The sequence below is a fragment of the Sapajus apella genome, unplaced genomic scaffold, assembly GCF_009761245.1.
Source record: "Sapajus apella isolate SASKATOON/1434 unplaced genomic scaffold, GSC_monkey_1.0 scaffold63, whole genome shotgun sequence".
NCBI classification, from domain to species: Eukaryota; Metazoa; Chordata; class Mammalia; order Primates; family Cebidae; genus Sapajus; species Sapajus apella.
In genome coordinates this window covers 11,445,482-11,460,428 of record NW_022437003.1, presented here as the reverse complement: position 1 = coordinate 11,460,428, position 14,947 = coordinate 11,445,482, and the positions used below count along the sequence as shown (strand labels likewise).

Sequence of the window (14,947 nt, the reverse complement as noted above, 5' to 3'; positions counted from 1 at the left end):
AGGCGTGAGCCACCGTGCCCAGCCCAATATATATGTATATATTTTGTTACAGGATATATATGATAATGTGGTACACTATCAAGGTCTTCGGAAGGCAAATCTCAAAACAGGGTTTCAGTTGCAGAAAACTGTGAATGACACACTCTGCTATAGGGAGGGAATTTTTTTTGGACAGTGTTCTTCCCACTCTGTGATTTGATGATCATTGCAATGAACCCTATGTCCTTGCGTCATATTCTAATGAGAACTTGCGTGCTGACTGGGAAGAAGGAAGCTATGGATCAGAGCTTTACAAAAATACTTACAATTTTTATCATGAAAACATTAATCTTCCAAGGATACTTGAAAGAGGATGTGTGAGTTTTTCCTGTCATCGTTGGGTCAGAACATGATGGTCTCATGAATATTTCTTTTAATTTATGACAGAAAATTTCAGATGATAATATAATGAAACTCCACCAGTCTGTTGACCAGTTTTAACAATTATCAACATTCTGCCAATCATGTTTCATCTACCCTCCTTGTTTTGTTGTGGTGTTTTTTTTGTTAGTATTTTAAAGCAAATTCCAGAATATATAAATGCTTTGATATGTATCTCTAACAGACAGACATCTTAAAAATAAAGACCCATGCACAATTATACCTAACAAAATTAACAATAACTATACTATCATCTAACACAGCTCATAGCCAATTTGTTACATTTGTTCAAAAAGAGTCTTTTTATCAGTTGGTGTGTTTGAATCAGGATTTAACGAGATCTATGCAGATCTACACCTTGTGTATGGTCGAAATACTTGACTATTTCTCCCTTCCACTTTTTCTTGCATTAAAAAGATGTTTTATTGTAATGAAAAATTTCAAACATACACAAATGTAGAGAGAATAGTGTAGAGCTCCAAGTGCCCATAAGCCCGTTGCTTTTTTTTTTTTTTTTTTTTTGCTGTGAATCATGCCACATTATTTTTAGTTACATACAAAGATCTAACATGTCACCCAGGGACCATTTCACCCACGGCTCTGTTTGGCCACCAGTCTTTTGTCTCTCTCTTCAGCAATGATGAGGTGGATACCCCTTCCTCGAGGAAGAGAAATCCACGGTTTGTTGCCCTTGCCAATAACAAACATGTTGGAAAGTCAGGTGGCAAAGCTGCTGCCCTTGGCATCTTTCATGTTAAACACATCAAAAGATCCAGGGTTCCTCTCTCTGTGGGTGATCACACCAGTTCTTCCCAGGTGAGCACCTCTAGTCACCATACACATGTTACCAGTGTCAAACTTGATGAAATCAGTAATCTTGCCAGTTTCCAAAATGATCTGAATGGTATCACTCACCTTGATGAGGGGACCAGGGTAGAGGATGGTGCGAGCAGCATGAGCCGCCAGATGAGGGATTCCTTTTGTGCCCACAAAGATTTCTCTCGCTTTGCATGACTTGTACTTGGCCTTCTCAGGTATAATACAATATACACAGCGAAGCGACCCTTGGTATCATAGATCAGACGGAAATTCTCTCCCGTCTTGTCAATGCTGATGACATCCATGAATCCAGTAGGGTAGGGTATATCAGTTCAGACTTTGCCATCGATCTTAATGAATGGCTGCATGTGAATCTTCCTGACTTCCTCTCCTGTCAGGGCATACTTAAGTCTGTTCCTTAGGAAAATCATGAGGGGGAGACACCCTCTCAACTTGTGGGGACAGGTGGGTGGATCAGGAGCAAACACACTGGTCAATTTACCCAGCATCCATTGCTTTGGAGCTGCCACCCGCTTCAGATGCTTCTTGGGACCATGAGCCATGGCTGTGTTAGGCAAGGAAAGAGGACCTCTGTCTTCTGGTGTGCATAGAAATTCATTTATTTTGTTTTGTTTTTGAGACAGGATCTCACTCTGTCACTCAGGCTACAGTGCAGTGGTACAGCTCGCTGCAGCCTCAACCTCCCAGGGCTCAGGCAGTCCTCCCAGCTCAGCCTCCCAAGTATCTGGACTACAGGTCTGAGCCACCATGCCTAGCAACATTTTTGTATTTTTTTAGAGATTGGGAATCACTTTGTTGACCAGGCTGGTCTCAAACTCCTGGGCTCAAGTGATCCTCCCACCTCAGTCTCCCAAAGTGCTAGGATTACAGTTGTAAGCCACAGTGCCTGGCCTTCAATAGTTATTGATATATGGATGACCTAGTTTCATCTATATCTCCTTTCCAACCTCTACTCCCACCCCTAATATGTTAGTTTAAAACAAATCCCAGGCTTTATGTAATTTCTTTTTTTTTTTTTTTTTTGGCTTTATATAATTTCAAAGGTAGATGTTTCTGCATGTATGTCTAGAGATAAGAAATTTTAAGAAAGCAACCACAACATCTTTGTTACATCTACAAAAATTAATGATTCCTTACTATCATCTAGTATCTAATAGGTAATGTTACAATTTCCCTGATGAGACTAGGTGTAGTGGCTCACACCTGTAATACCAGCACTTTGGGAGGCCAAGGCAAGAGAATCACTTGAGCCCAAGAGTTTTAGACTAGCCTTGGCAACGCAGGGAGGCTCCATCTCTATGAAGAAAAAAAATTAGCCAGGCCTGGTGACATGTACCTACAATTCCAGCAACTTGGGAGGCTTAAGTAGGAGGATCACTTGAGCCCAGAAATTTGAGACTACTGTGAGCCCTGATTACACCACTGCCCTCCAGCCTGGGTGATAGATGAGATCCTATCTCAAACAAGAACAACAAAGACAATTTCGCTGATTTTCCCATAAATGTCTTTATACAGTTGGTTCCTTGCAAGCAGGATTCAAACAAGGTCCGCACATGCCATGTGACTGATACATGCTATAGACTGCATTGTGTCCCTGCTAAATTCATATGTTGAAGTCTTAACCTCCGATGTGACTATCTTTGGAGATAGGGCTTTTAGAAGCTAATTAAGATTAAAATGAGGTCATAAGGGTGGAGCCTTAATCCCATAGGATTGGTGGCCTTGTAAGAGGAAGAGAGAGGAGAGAGATCTTGCTCTTTCCACGAGCATGCACTGAGGAATAGCCATGTGAGCACAGATGAGAAGGCAGCCGTCTGTAAGACAGGAAGAGAGCCCTCACCTGAACTCAACCATGCTGTCACCTTGAGCTCAGACTTCTAGTCTCCAGACTGCAAGAAATAAATTTTTGTTGTTTAAGGCATCCAGTCTGTTGTGTTTTATTATGGCAGCCAAACAAATATAATAGTCTTCTTAAGTCTTTTACATTCCCCCACTATCACGCCCTTTTTATGCTTGTCAAAGAAACTGAGTCATTTGTCCTACAGAAATTCCCACATTCCAGACTTCACTGGTTGTGTTGGTGTCATTTAACTTGTCTCTCTATCCCTGTATTTCTTGTGAACAGGTAGGTAGACCTTGGTTAGATTTAGGTTCATTTTGTAAGACTTAAAGGTGGTTTGGTATGGATTCTGATTGTATCATATCAGGAAAAATATGATGTCTGATTTTTCTACTTTTATAGATTTAAGTTGATGGGTTAGTGCTAGGTGTTGTCAGCCTGATCCATCCATAATAAAGATCCTCATTAACCTATCATCTAATGATTTTTGTAGCCATTGCAGTTCATTGCCTAGATCCATCAATTCAATAGGGATTTGAAAATGATGATTTTCTAGTTCTGTTATTTCTCTTTCTTAGCTGTGATCCTTCTGTAAAGAAGAAATTTCTCATGTCAGCTACTCAGTTATACTGAAATACAGTTTATTCAGAAAAGGCAAAGGTAGGATAAGATCCTTTCCTTTTTTTTACCAGCCTGTCAGGAGCTGATTGTCCTTCCAATCTCCATAGGTGATCACTGATTTGTTTTTAAATTATCACTGTGTGAACTATTGGATTTTTATACATTTGATGTGTTTCACTCTATTAAAATTATCTTTTTCCATATTTAGACTGACCCAACTATGGCCAGAGAAAACACCTTCAAGTTAGCCTCCACATTCTTTTGCCATCATGCCAGGATTCTTTGACATTGCCTTTGCTTTGGGGCATAATAAGATGTTCTATCCTTATATCAAAAAACTCCTGCTCCAGATCATGACTCAGTTGTTTTTCCAAGGATCCCTGGTGTCTTTTTCGTAAGAAGTGGTATTTATAAATCATACCTAGTGCTAAAGTTGCTCATTGCTGCTGAATTGTCATTGCTTCTAGGTCTGAGGGACAGTGCTGAGGATTGCAACTGTCTTCCATCACCAATGAAACTCTAAATAGCTCTTTGTAACTCAAGTAAATTGCTCAAAGACTTCTGTTTTGATTGAGGGTCTTACTCTGTTGCCCAGACTGAGTGCAGTGATACAATCACTGCAACCTTGAACTCTGGGGCTCAAATGATCCTTCTGCCTCAGCCTCCCAAGGTAGCAGGGATACAGGAGTGTGCCACTATGCTTGGCTAGTTTTTTATTTTTTGTAGAGACAGGCTCTTGATGTGTTTCCCAGGCTGGCCTCGAACTCCTGGACCCAAGACTCAAGTGATCTTCCTGCCTTGGTCTCGCAAAGTGCTAGGATTACAGGCATGAGCCACAGTGCCCAATCAAAGACTTCTTAAGAGGTTTTTTGTTTTAATTAAAAGAGGAAACAATAATTGAGAAAAAAGAGCATCAATAGAAAATAAGTACTAAAAGAAAATCAAACTATCAACTTGGACAGATAAATGTTGGATACAAATGATGGCACAAATATTGAATTAAATATATTTTTTGCTGTGTCTTTTAATGTTATTTTATTCATTCTAATAGTGGTGGTTTATTCAATATATAACAAAATATATTTAATTATTTATACTTGTTAGTAAAGCCCCAATAAAGACAGTTAAGTGCATGAATGACGCTCATAAATCAGGCTAAAGTTATTTGTCAAGCCCTGAGTTCTGATTTGGGGTTCAGACATATGCTTACCTCTAGTGGAAAATGATGCATCAAAGGACCACAGCTGGATTTTTTCACCAGTAGCCCTTGTTCCAATTCTTTACTCACACGTTGACCTTTTGATCATCATTTGCATTCCCCTACAGGTTGCTTCACAGGGAAGGGAATGCATTGACCAACAGACCTGAATATTTCAATCTGCTAGGCAGCCATATTTCCTGTGTCAGAACTATACATAGGCATTTTGACTTATACATCTGTTTTCTGTGACTTTGGTCAGCGTGAGTCAATCCTCTGAATCTAATTGACCAGGTGAACTGGAAAAACTGGATTTTTGGACATTCTCAAATCAAACTCTGGACTGACACCAGGATTCTACCATCCTGGGGAGGTCCTGCCTATGAAGCCAGCCTGCCTCTCTTTTTAAAGCAGTACATTATTTTTGTCATTTTGGGAAAGGGTCACCATTTAGAACAATGGATGGAGCTTTAGGTTTGTTTTCTTTGCTTCTAATCATGTTGACCATAACTGTGTGTGCAGTGGCCCTGCCTTCTTCTGCCTCATTCCTTCGTGGCTCTGCCTTAGGCTTTGCACTGCTTTCTTTGGCCTGGAGCTATCCACGGCCACCTGCAACACACACTCTAATACAGCCACCTCCTGGTCACTCTCCAGGTCTCAGCTCAATTATCCCTTCTTGGGGAAAACTTCCCCAACCCTCAGACTAGGCAATGTTCTATGTTCTCATGGCATGCTGTATCTTTCCTTCCCACCACTGTCGCAGTCCATAATTAAACATTTATTTGTGTGATAATTGATTAGGGTTGAGAGATAGGGACCTCCTCTGTTGTGTGCACCTTTTACCTTCTGTGCCTATCATAGAACATGGGATGACAGTAGGTACCAATTACCCATGTCAGTACCTGAATGAATGACTGACGTCTGCCCGAGAGGCCAGTGAATATGGCACACTGGGAAACCAGCTCATGGGGGCCCACATTAGGGGCAAATTCAGCCTCACCAAGACTCTCTTTTCCTCTCCTGTAGCTCAGCACCCCTTAACATGGGCCAGAACTTCATTAGCATCCTCAGACCCACCAGTTGGCTTACCATGGGGCATAATCCTTCCTCCTAGTTAGTACTGTGCTGAGGCTAGGATCAAGTGTGTTCTCGGGGCACCATGCTCATTACTCTTATCTCTGCCATGCTGGCCCCTGGTTTCTGATGGAGCTCCCTTCTTAAATCTTCTGTGACAGATACCCTGCCCCAACGTCAAGCCACTGATGCTCTGCTCAGCATCCACTCTTCTGTCCCTCCCGGGGATTCCTCCACTAGCAGGTGACTGGGGTTTTCGTCTGTCCTTTATGTGCTATATGATCTTGAACATACTGCACCAGCTCTCCAGCCTTCATTTCCTTAATTAGAATACCATATAGGAGTTGGGTGTGGTGGCTCAGGCCTGTAGTCTCAGCACTTTGGGAGGCTGAAGCAGGTGGATCACCTGAGGTCAGGAGTTCAAGACCAGCCTGGCCAACATGGTGAAACCCCGTCTCTACTGAAAGTACAAAAATTAGCTGGGTGTGGTGGTGGGCACCTATAATCCCAACTACTCAGGAGGAGGAGGCAGGAGAATTGCTTAAACCCAGGAGGTGGAGGTTGTGGTGAGCTGAGATCATGCCACTGTACTCCAGCGTGGGCAACAGAGTGAGACTCTGTCTTAAAAAAAAAAAAATACCATACAGGGCTTATCGTGTGCCATTCCATTACCATGCCTTGGCACTTGAGGAACTGATTAGGTAATACAGACAGCAGCTCTTCTTCGCTGAAGGGAACAAAAGAGCACCTGGTCAGCCTAGATTTGGGGAAAGCATCTCTAAAGAGGTCACCTTGGAGGCGAGAGCTGAAGGACAAACAGGAGGTAATTTAAAAGGTGTGAGGTGGCTGTCATGACAACTTAATCCATTTCAGCAAGTAGTTCTGGAGCAATTTCTGTTTCTGGAATTGGGTTATTAGTCAATTTGGAGAAAACAAAAAGGCACGTTATGCTCCTGGCTTCCTGCTGCTGACAACTGAGGTCTGGAGGCCACATATACACCCAGCCCCGTGGTTCTCAGCCATGGGGGTTCTGCCCCACACGGGGAAAACCTGGATACATTTTTGTTCGTCATAGCAGGAGCGGCATGACACTGGGACCTAATGGGTAGAGGCCAAGGATGCTGTTAAACATCCTGCAATCCGCAGGAAGATGACAAATGTGGAGTGTCAAGGCTGAGAAACCCTAACACAGCAAAAGCAAGGAGCCAAAACCACAACACCCAACATCAGGGGCCAAAATCGGGGCTGCAGACACTTCCACTCTTAAAACTTTTACTCATTTTTGGCCCTGCGTGGTGGCTCACACATGTAATCCCAGCACTTTGGGAGGTCATGGCGGGCAGATCATGAGGTCAGGAAATCGAGACCATCTCTACAAAAATACAAAAAAAGATTAGCTGGCGTGGTGGCACGCTCCTGTAGTTCCAGCTACTCAGGAGGCTGAGGCAGGGGAATTGTTTCAACTGGGAGAGGGAGGTTGCAGTGAGCTGAGATCGCACCACGGTACTCCAGGCTGGGGACAGAGCAAGACTCCGTCTCAACAACAACAACAAAATTTACTCATTTTCAAAATTCGTCTCAAATATTCTCTCACTCTTGAAGCCATCCCCAGTGCCCCTAGTCAGACTTCCCAGAGCACATTAAGAGCATGGGGCTCAAAGGCAAACACAGCTGGGTTCGCATCCCAGCTGCACAACCGATTGGCTGGGTGGCTTCGGGTGAGTTTCCTCAGCTCTGGAAGCCTCTGCTTTCTCATTCATAAAGCAGAGGTAATAGCACTGGTGGTACCACAGTGGTAATACCACAGAGTGTTCGAGTGGCGATCACGTGTAAATCACAGCACCTAACATCACGTGTGAATCCAAGAAAGGGGAGGATTCTTTCCTTTGTATTTCCACAGGGGCTTTGCCTGTAAGTTGCTGAAGTGACTTGGCTAATTTCATCCTGTACCAGGTATGCCTACTTTTACCACGTAGCAGGTATTGCTCCAGTGCTTAACATATTTTAATACGTTTAATTTGTATAGCAACTGTTTGTGTTCCCTCCAAATGTTGAAGCCCTACTCCCAATATGGTAGTATTTGGAAATGGGGTTTTTGGTTAACATATTTTAATCCATTTAATTTTTATAACAACTGTTTGTGTTCCCCTCCAAATGTTGAAGCCCTACTCCCAATATGATGGTATTTGGAAGTGGGGTTTTTGGGAGGTCATTAGGTTTACATCAGGTCATGAGAGTGGAGCCCCCATTATAGGATCAAGAAGATGAAGAGACATTAGAACACTCTCTCTCTTCTACGTGAGGATTTGGCAAAGCTGGGCATGGTGGCTCACACCTGTAATCCCAGCACTTTGGGAGGCTGAAGTGGGCAGATCATGAGGTTAGGAGTTTGAGAGCAGCCTGGCCAACATGGTGAAACCCTGTCTGCACTAAAAATACAAAACTTTGCAGGTGTGGTGGCTTGTGCCTGTAACCTCAGCTACTAGGGAGGCTGAGGCAGGAGAATCACTGGAACCTGGGAGGCGGAGGTTGCAGTGAGCCAAGATCGCACCACTGCACTCCAGCCTGGGCGACAGACTGAGACTCCATCTCAAAAAAAAAAAAGAAAAAAGAAAAAAAGGTGGCCATCCTCAAACCAGGAAGAGAGACCTCACCAGATGTCAAATCTGCCAGCACCTTGACCTTGGACTTCCAGTCTCCAGAACTGTGAGAAATAAATGTTTTTCAAAGCACCCAGTCTATGGTATTTTTTTCATAACAACATGGACTAACTAAGACAGCCTCATGAAATGGGAAGCATTTTTATATTCTGTTTACAAATATGGAAACTGAGCGCAAGAGAGATTGCGTGGTCTCTAACGTTCAGCTAAGAGGGATGCAGGATTATAAGCATGACTCTCACTCTTTCAGGAGCCTTTTTGAGCGTGTACTATTTATCAAGTACTTTATTAAGAATTGGGATATGCAATCAAAGGAAACGCTTCCAATTTTCACCATCTAGTCAGGGAGACATGCAAATAAATCAGCGATTACAGGATCTTGTGACAATTCAAAGATATAGTCACGCAGGGAGCTGTGGGTTGACAGAGGAGGGAGGTTTAGGTCATAAGCCCATGGGATGGGTACAAGACAAAACCTGACTTTGAATCTCACCTCTGCCACTTACTAAGGTTTTGGCCTTCTGTGAACCACTTAACCTCTCCACACTTTGGCTTCTTCCTCTGAATAAAGGGCATAGCACTTACTGGCATCTGGTGAAGATTAAATTGAATTATGTATGTGGAAGGGACTCCCTGAAATGCCAGCATGAGAGCCCCGGGATCTTGTGTTGCTGGGAAGTCTTCCTGAAAGAGGAGGTGTGTGTTTGGTTTAGAGAGGAGCAGGGGTTGTTCTAGGATGTGAGAACAGCACCTGGGTAGAGGGTTGATGTTCATCAGGATTCAATTGCTAGAGTAGTCCTGATTGAAGTAGCTTCTATGAATGGACATGGTCTAATGTGGCCTCTGCACAGGCCCACAGCTGGGCACACTCTCTGCATAGGGCATCGCTCTCTGCATACTTCCCCTTGCCCAGCAGCTGTGGCAAGCTGCGATGTCTTTTCAGCTGGTTGGATAATGAGGAAGGAGAAGGTAATAAACTGTTGGAAGTGGAAAAAAAAGAAAAAAAAAAAAGCAGGGGCCAGGCATTGTGACTCATGCCCCTAATCCTAACACTTTAGGAAGCTGACTTGGGTGGAGGTCAGGAGTTCAAGATCAGCCTGACCAACATGATGAAATCCTATCTCTACTGAAAATACAAAAAAGTTAGCCAGGTATGGTGGCACATGACTGGAATCCCAGCTACTCAGGAAGCCGAGGCAGGAAAATTGCTTGAACCTGGGATGGGGAGGTTGCAGTGAGCCAAGATCATGCCACTGTACTCCATCCTTGGGGACAGAGCGAGACTCCATCTCAAAAAAGAAAAAGAAAAGGATCTAAGGTGTCTGCAGCACCAGTGAAGCAGGCAGCCTTGCCCCCACGGGTCACCAGACGACACATTGCTGTCGTGTGCTTGGCCTGCTGAGTCCAGCCCCCTTCAGGGTGGACCTGGATGTTCAGCTTGTGCAGAGGTCCCTCCCAGTGGGAAATAGAGAACACTGGCCCCTCACAGTGGAATTTTGCCCCACTTGGACTTCAGAAGGAGCCTGGGCTTTGGAGCAGATCCCAGCTGCCTAGCTCTGGAAAAAGGGTTAAACATCTCTCAACTTTGTTTTTTTTTTTTTTTATCTGAGCGCTGGGGACCGTGCTAGCTATTTTGAGTGTCTGTTATAAGGACTAGAGTTAATCTAAGTATGGGACCTAACACAAAGCCCGATACACAGTTGTTATGCGGTAAAATGGTAACTGTTTCTGCTGAAGATTTGAGGAGGCTTTGTGCTCCTGAGCAAGGATTGAGCTATTTAATATCCTAAGCTACTGGGCTGTTGAAAAAAAAAGCCTACTTATAGTCAGCCCACACTTTCTCTCAACAGCCAACTTATTATTTAGAACATTGAAGTCTGGCTGGACGTGGTGTCTCACGCCTGTAATCCCAGCACCTTGGGAGGCTGAGGTTGGCGAATCACCTGAGGTCAAGAGTTTGAGACCAGCCTGGCCAATATGGTGAAACTCTGCCTTTACTAAAAATACAAAAATTAGCCAGGCATGGTGGTGGGCACCTGTAATCCCAGGTACTTGGGAGGCTGAAGCAGGAGACTCGCTTGAACCTGGGAGGCAGAAGTTGCAGTGAGCCAAGATTGTACCACTGCACTCCAGCCTGGGCAACAGAGGGAGACTCTGTCTAATAGATATATAGATATATATGTATATATCTAACAAACATAAAAGAAAAAAAGAAAAGTGTGCCAATCATCACACACTTTGGCAAACTTTTGCAAAATAAATATACCCATGTGACCAATATTCAGATGATGAAACAGAACACAACCAGCACCCCAAAAATGAGCTCAAAACCCTCCCAATCAGCCTTGCCTTTAGCACATAACTCTGACCTGTGTCCCCATAAATTAGTTTCCTATGAATGAAACGACACAGTTCACGATCTTTTGTATCTGGCTTCTTTCACTGATTACGTTTGTGAGGTTAGTCTACATCATTTCTAGTAGTTGTAGTTCATTCATTCTCATTGCTACGTAGTATCCCACTGAGAGTGAACATACTGCAGTTTATCCCTTTTAATCACAACTCTTAAAAAGCATTTTTAATGTGAGGCATCAGGATAATTTTCTTCACTGGCTATTTAACCTTTATATACGTGTACATTAAAAAAAGCTAATGTCTTAACCATGGGACCTTGCTAAACTTGGCAAGAAATAGGTTAAGTAACCCAAGGGGTGCTGGTGGGCCCATTCTCTCAAGATCCTGCCAGAGAATAAATTCAAAGCTTCACAGGGGTAAGAAATACAGCTGTACATGGAAAAATCAAGTTTGGGGTGCAGGGTTGGGGGGGAAAGCCCCAAGGGGCATTTTAGTATCCTTTGGAAACCTTACCCACTCTATTTCCAACTACAATTGTTTGCTTCATAGCAGGAAGAAGGAAGCTTTCAACCATAGATACTATTTTTGTGTGTGTGTGTTTTTTTAATCTTCAAACCTGCCCTACTTCTTGGTAGAACTATGGGAACTATGGTTATATTGAGAATGTTTGCTTGTTTACTTGAGTTCCAGTGAGTGACATTGCTTGATAGTGGCGAGTCCAGCTTCTCTCAGTATTTTGTTTGTCTTATTGAAATCCCCACGATACGAGCAAGTCAGAGGTTGTCCAGCCCAGCTGTGAATTATTTGAGCTTAGCATCTGGAATTACTTTTCAGCTATTTTGGCAACAAGGAAATCCCCAATGTATTTTGCCCCAAGCACTTTTGCACTTCTTTTTTTTAAAAAGTCTGTAGTTTAGAAAGTAATTTAATCTCTAAACCCCTAATTATAGTACTTTAAACTTTACTCATTCAAATGGTGTCTGTAAAAAGATACTTGTTCCAAGAAACCTGTAAGACATTAAAAATCCTACTCACTCAACTTTCCCTTGCCAGAAATAGAAAGAGTGGCTGCCAAGAATAAATGAAACTTTACAACCGCTTTGTAAAACTATTTGGCATTATTTCTCGAAATTGAACATTCATATAACCTATGACCCAGCAATTTCATTCCTGGGTATGCACCCAACAGAAATCCATGCAGAGATCCGCACCAGAAGACCTGTGCCAGAACATTTATCCCAGCACAACTTGTAACAACCTCCAATTGTAACCAAAGCCGAATATCTCTGAATAGTAGAATCAATGAATAAATTGTGGTATAGTCATACGATGAAATATTACACCACAATCAAATGAATGAACTACAGCTGTGCATAGCACACTGGCTGAATTTCCAAATCATGGTGAATAAAGGAAGTAGTCGTATGAAACAGTATACATATTATATCATTCCATTATACGATGTTAAAAAACCCTTGTTATTAGAGGTGAGAATAGTGGTTGCCTTTGGGGAGAGAGGAACAGATCATGATAGGGGGCCTGGAAGGGGACTTCTTGGGTGCTGATAATGTTCCATTTCTTGACCTGGAAGGTGGTTACACAGATGTGAACACCTTGTTATAATTCACTAACATCACTTTTTAATAAACAAATTTTAAAAAGTAAAACAAAGAATAAATGCATTCTAAACCTCATGAATTTTAACATTTTGAACAGCAATCTACCTCTGAGAAAATATATGTATTTCCGCCCACATCTCATCTTTATTTCATCTGATTAGAAGGTGGCCTCCATTATAAAGTACAGTTGTGTACCTTAATCATTTGCAATACCCAAATGAACTATCAGTATAGCAGTTTAGTTATAACAAAAATGGCTCATCAATTGGTCTGCTGATTGTAGCAGATAAAAGATCCTTACAGCTCTCTTTACAGGTAGACTATGGTTTTCTTATAATTAATTAAAAATATTTCTCTATTAGTTAAAAAATAAAAAAGTTCCATTGTAGATAGCTTATCTCATTTCTAGTAGAATATGGTTCTTTGGATCTTGACAAAATTTTGACATGGGATTGGCACTAAAATGTATGTATAGAAAATTTCCATGTCTCCAGATGATAAAATATATTCTGTGCATTTCATTTGCTTCCTGATGCGTTTACATGCTCTTTGCTAGGAGTAACTGTGAATTGAGTTTTTGAAGGATACAAACCAACCACCAGATTTTCCTTAAAAACTCCTGGGTCTTTGGTCAGCTCATGAATATTAATGAGGTTGGCAAGGTGTCCAGCATGGGAATATTTAGGTAGTTAGGCCTCCCTGCGGTGGATACAGTGATAAGTGCTTCCACTGTTCTCAGAGGGGAAAAAAAATGTGGCTACTGCATTTTGGAGCCAGCTTTCAGGGAGTGTTCTGCTTAACCATAAAGCCTGTGCACACACAGGTTTTATAAAGAATATGTGATGGTCAAAGGGAGTCAGAGAGAAGGAAAGCAAAGGCAGCCTTCTGCCTTTCAGATCAACATCTGGACTGATCTGAACTTCTACCACAGACCACTTATTTCTGTGTACTTTTTTTTTTTTTTTTTTGAGACAGAGTGTCACTCTTGTTGCCCAGGCTAGAGTGCAGTAGTGTGATCTCACTTCACTGCAACCCCTGCCTCCTGAGTTCAAGTGATTCTCCTGCCTCAGCCTCCCGAGCAGCTGGGATTACAGGCTTCCGCCACAACACCCAGCTAATTTTTGTATTTTTAGTAGAGACAGGGTTTCACCATGTCAGCCAGGCTGGTCTTGAACTCCTGACCTCAGGTGATCTGCCTGCTTGCCCTCCCAAAGTGCTGGGATTACAGGTGTGAGCCACCACACCCGTCCTTATTTCTGTGATCATTTTTAAAAAAATTGATTGAGTCAGTGACTTTTACAGTGTCTCTTTTCTCCTATGGCACAAGGTTGAATTTCCAGAATAGTCCAGCTTGGTACCTGGCAAGTACCTACTGTTCCTGGAATGACTGGATACAAGGCAGGGGATACTGGGATTGGGTGGGACCTGGGGCACCCATTAGCACAATCCTCATTTTTCAGATAAGGAACCCGCAGCCTGAACAGTCTTGAGGGTAACTGGACATATAGAGAGGCTGCAGGTTTCCCTACATCTTGTCTAGTTCTCTCACTGACCCTCTGCCTGGCAGAGTTGGGCATATGTCTGTTACCCTACATAGCAGAACACTGGGTCAGGAAGCCAATCAAAGAACCAGGACTTATCTCTCCAGCACAGGGCACAGTGCCCAGCCCATACTAGGTTCTCAGTAAACATTTGAGTAATGATTATGTGTGGGCTTAAGAAGCACATTCTTGGTGCCAGGCTTGGGGGCTCATGCCTGTAATTCCAGGGCTTTGGGAGGCAAAGGTGGAAAGATTACTTGAGGCCAGGAATTTGAGACCAGCCTGGGCAACACAGCAAGACCCTGTCTCTACAAAAAGCTTAAGGAAAGCAACTGAAAAAAAAAAACCCAAAATGACAAAAAGAAAACTGCCAGAAGTGGTGGTGAGGGCCTATAGTCCCTGCTACTTGGGAGGCTGAGGTGGGAGGATCACTTGAGCTCAGGCGTTTGAGCCTACAGTGAGCTATGATTGTGCCATGGCACTCACTCCAGCCTGGGCAACAGAGTGAGACCAGATCTCTAAAAAATATATAAATATATATTTGTATTATATATAATATATATATTATGTATAACTATATATAAATTATAATATATAATATATATATTGTATATATATATAAATTCTTTCTAACTGTTTAAGGCCACAGCACAGGGTTTCTCAGTCCTTGCCATCTGTCACCCACTCATACTTGGTGTCACTGCCCTTAGAAGCCTCTCCCTTTTTTATTTTTTTAACTTTTATTTTCATTTCTGGGTTCAAGTGCAGGTTTGTTACAA

At 42.6% G+C, this 14,947-nt stretch overlaps 1 pseudogene; it reads right to left on the bottom strand.

Annotated features, from left to right (window-relative positions):
* Positions 1–948: 948 nt before the first annotated feature.
* On the bottom strand, positions 949–1,840 carry LOC116529850 (annotated as a pseudogene).
* Between the last annotated feature and the right edge of the window lie 13,107 nt (positions 1,841–14,947).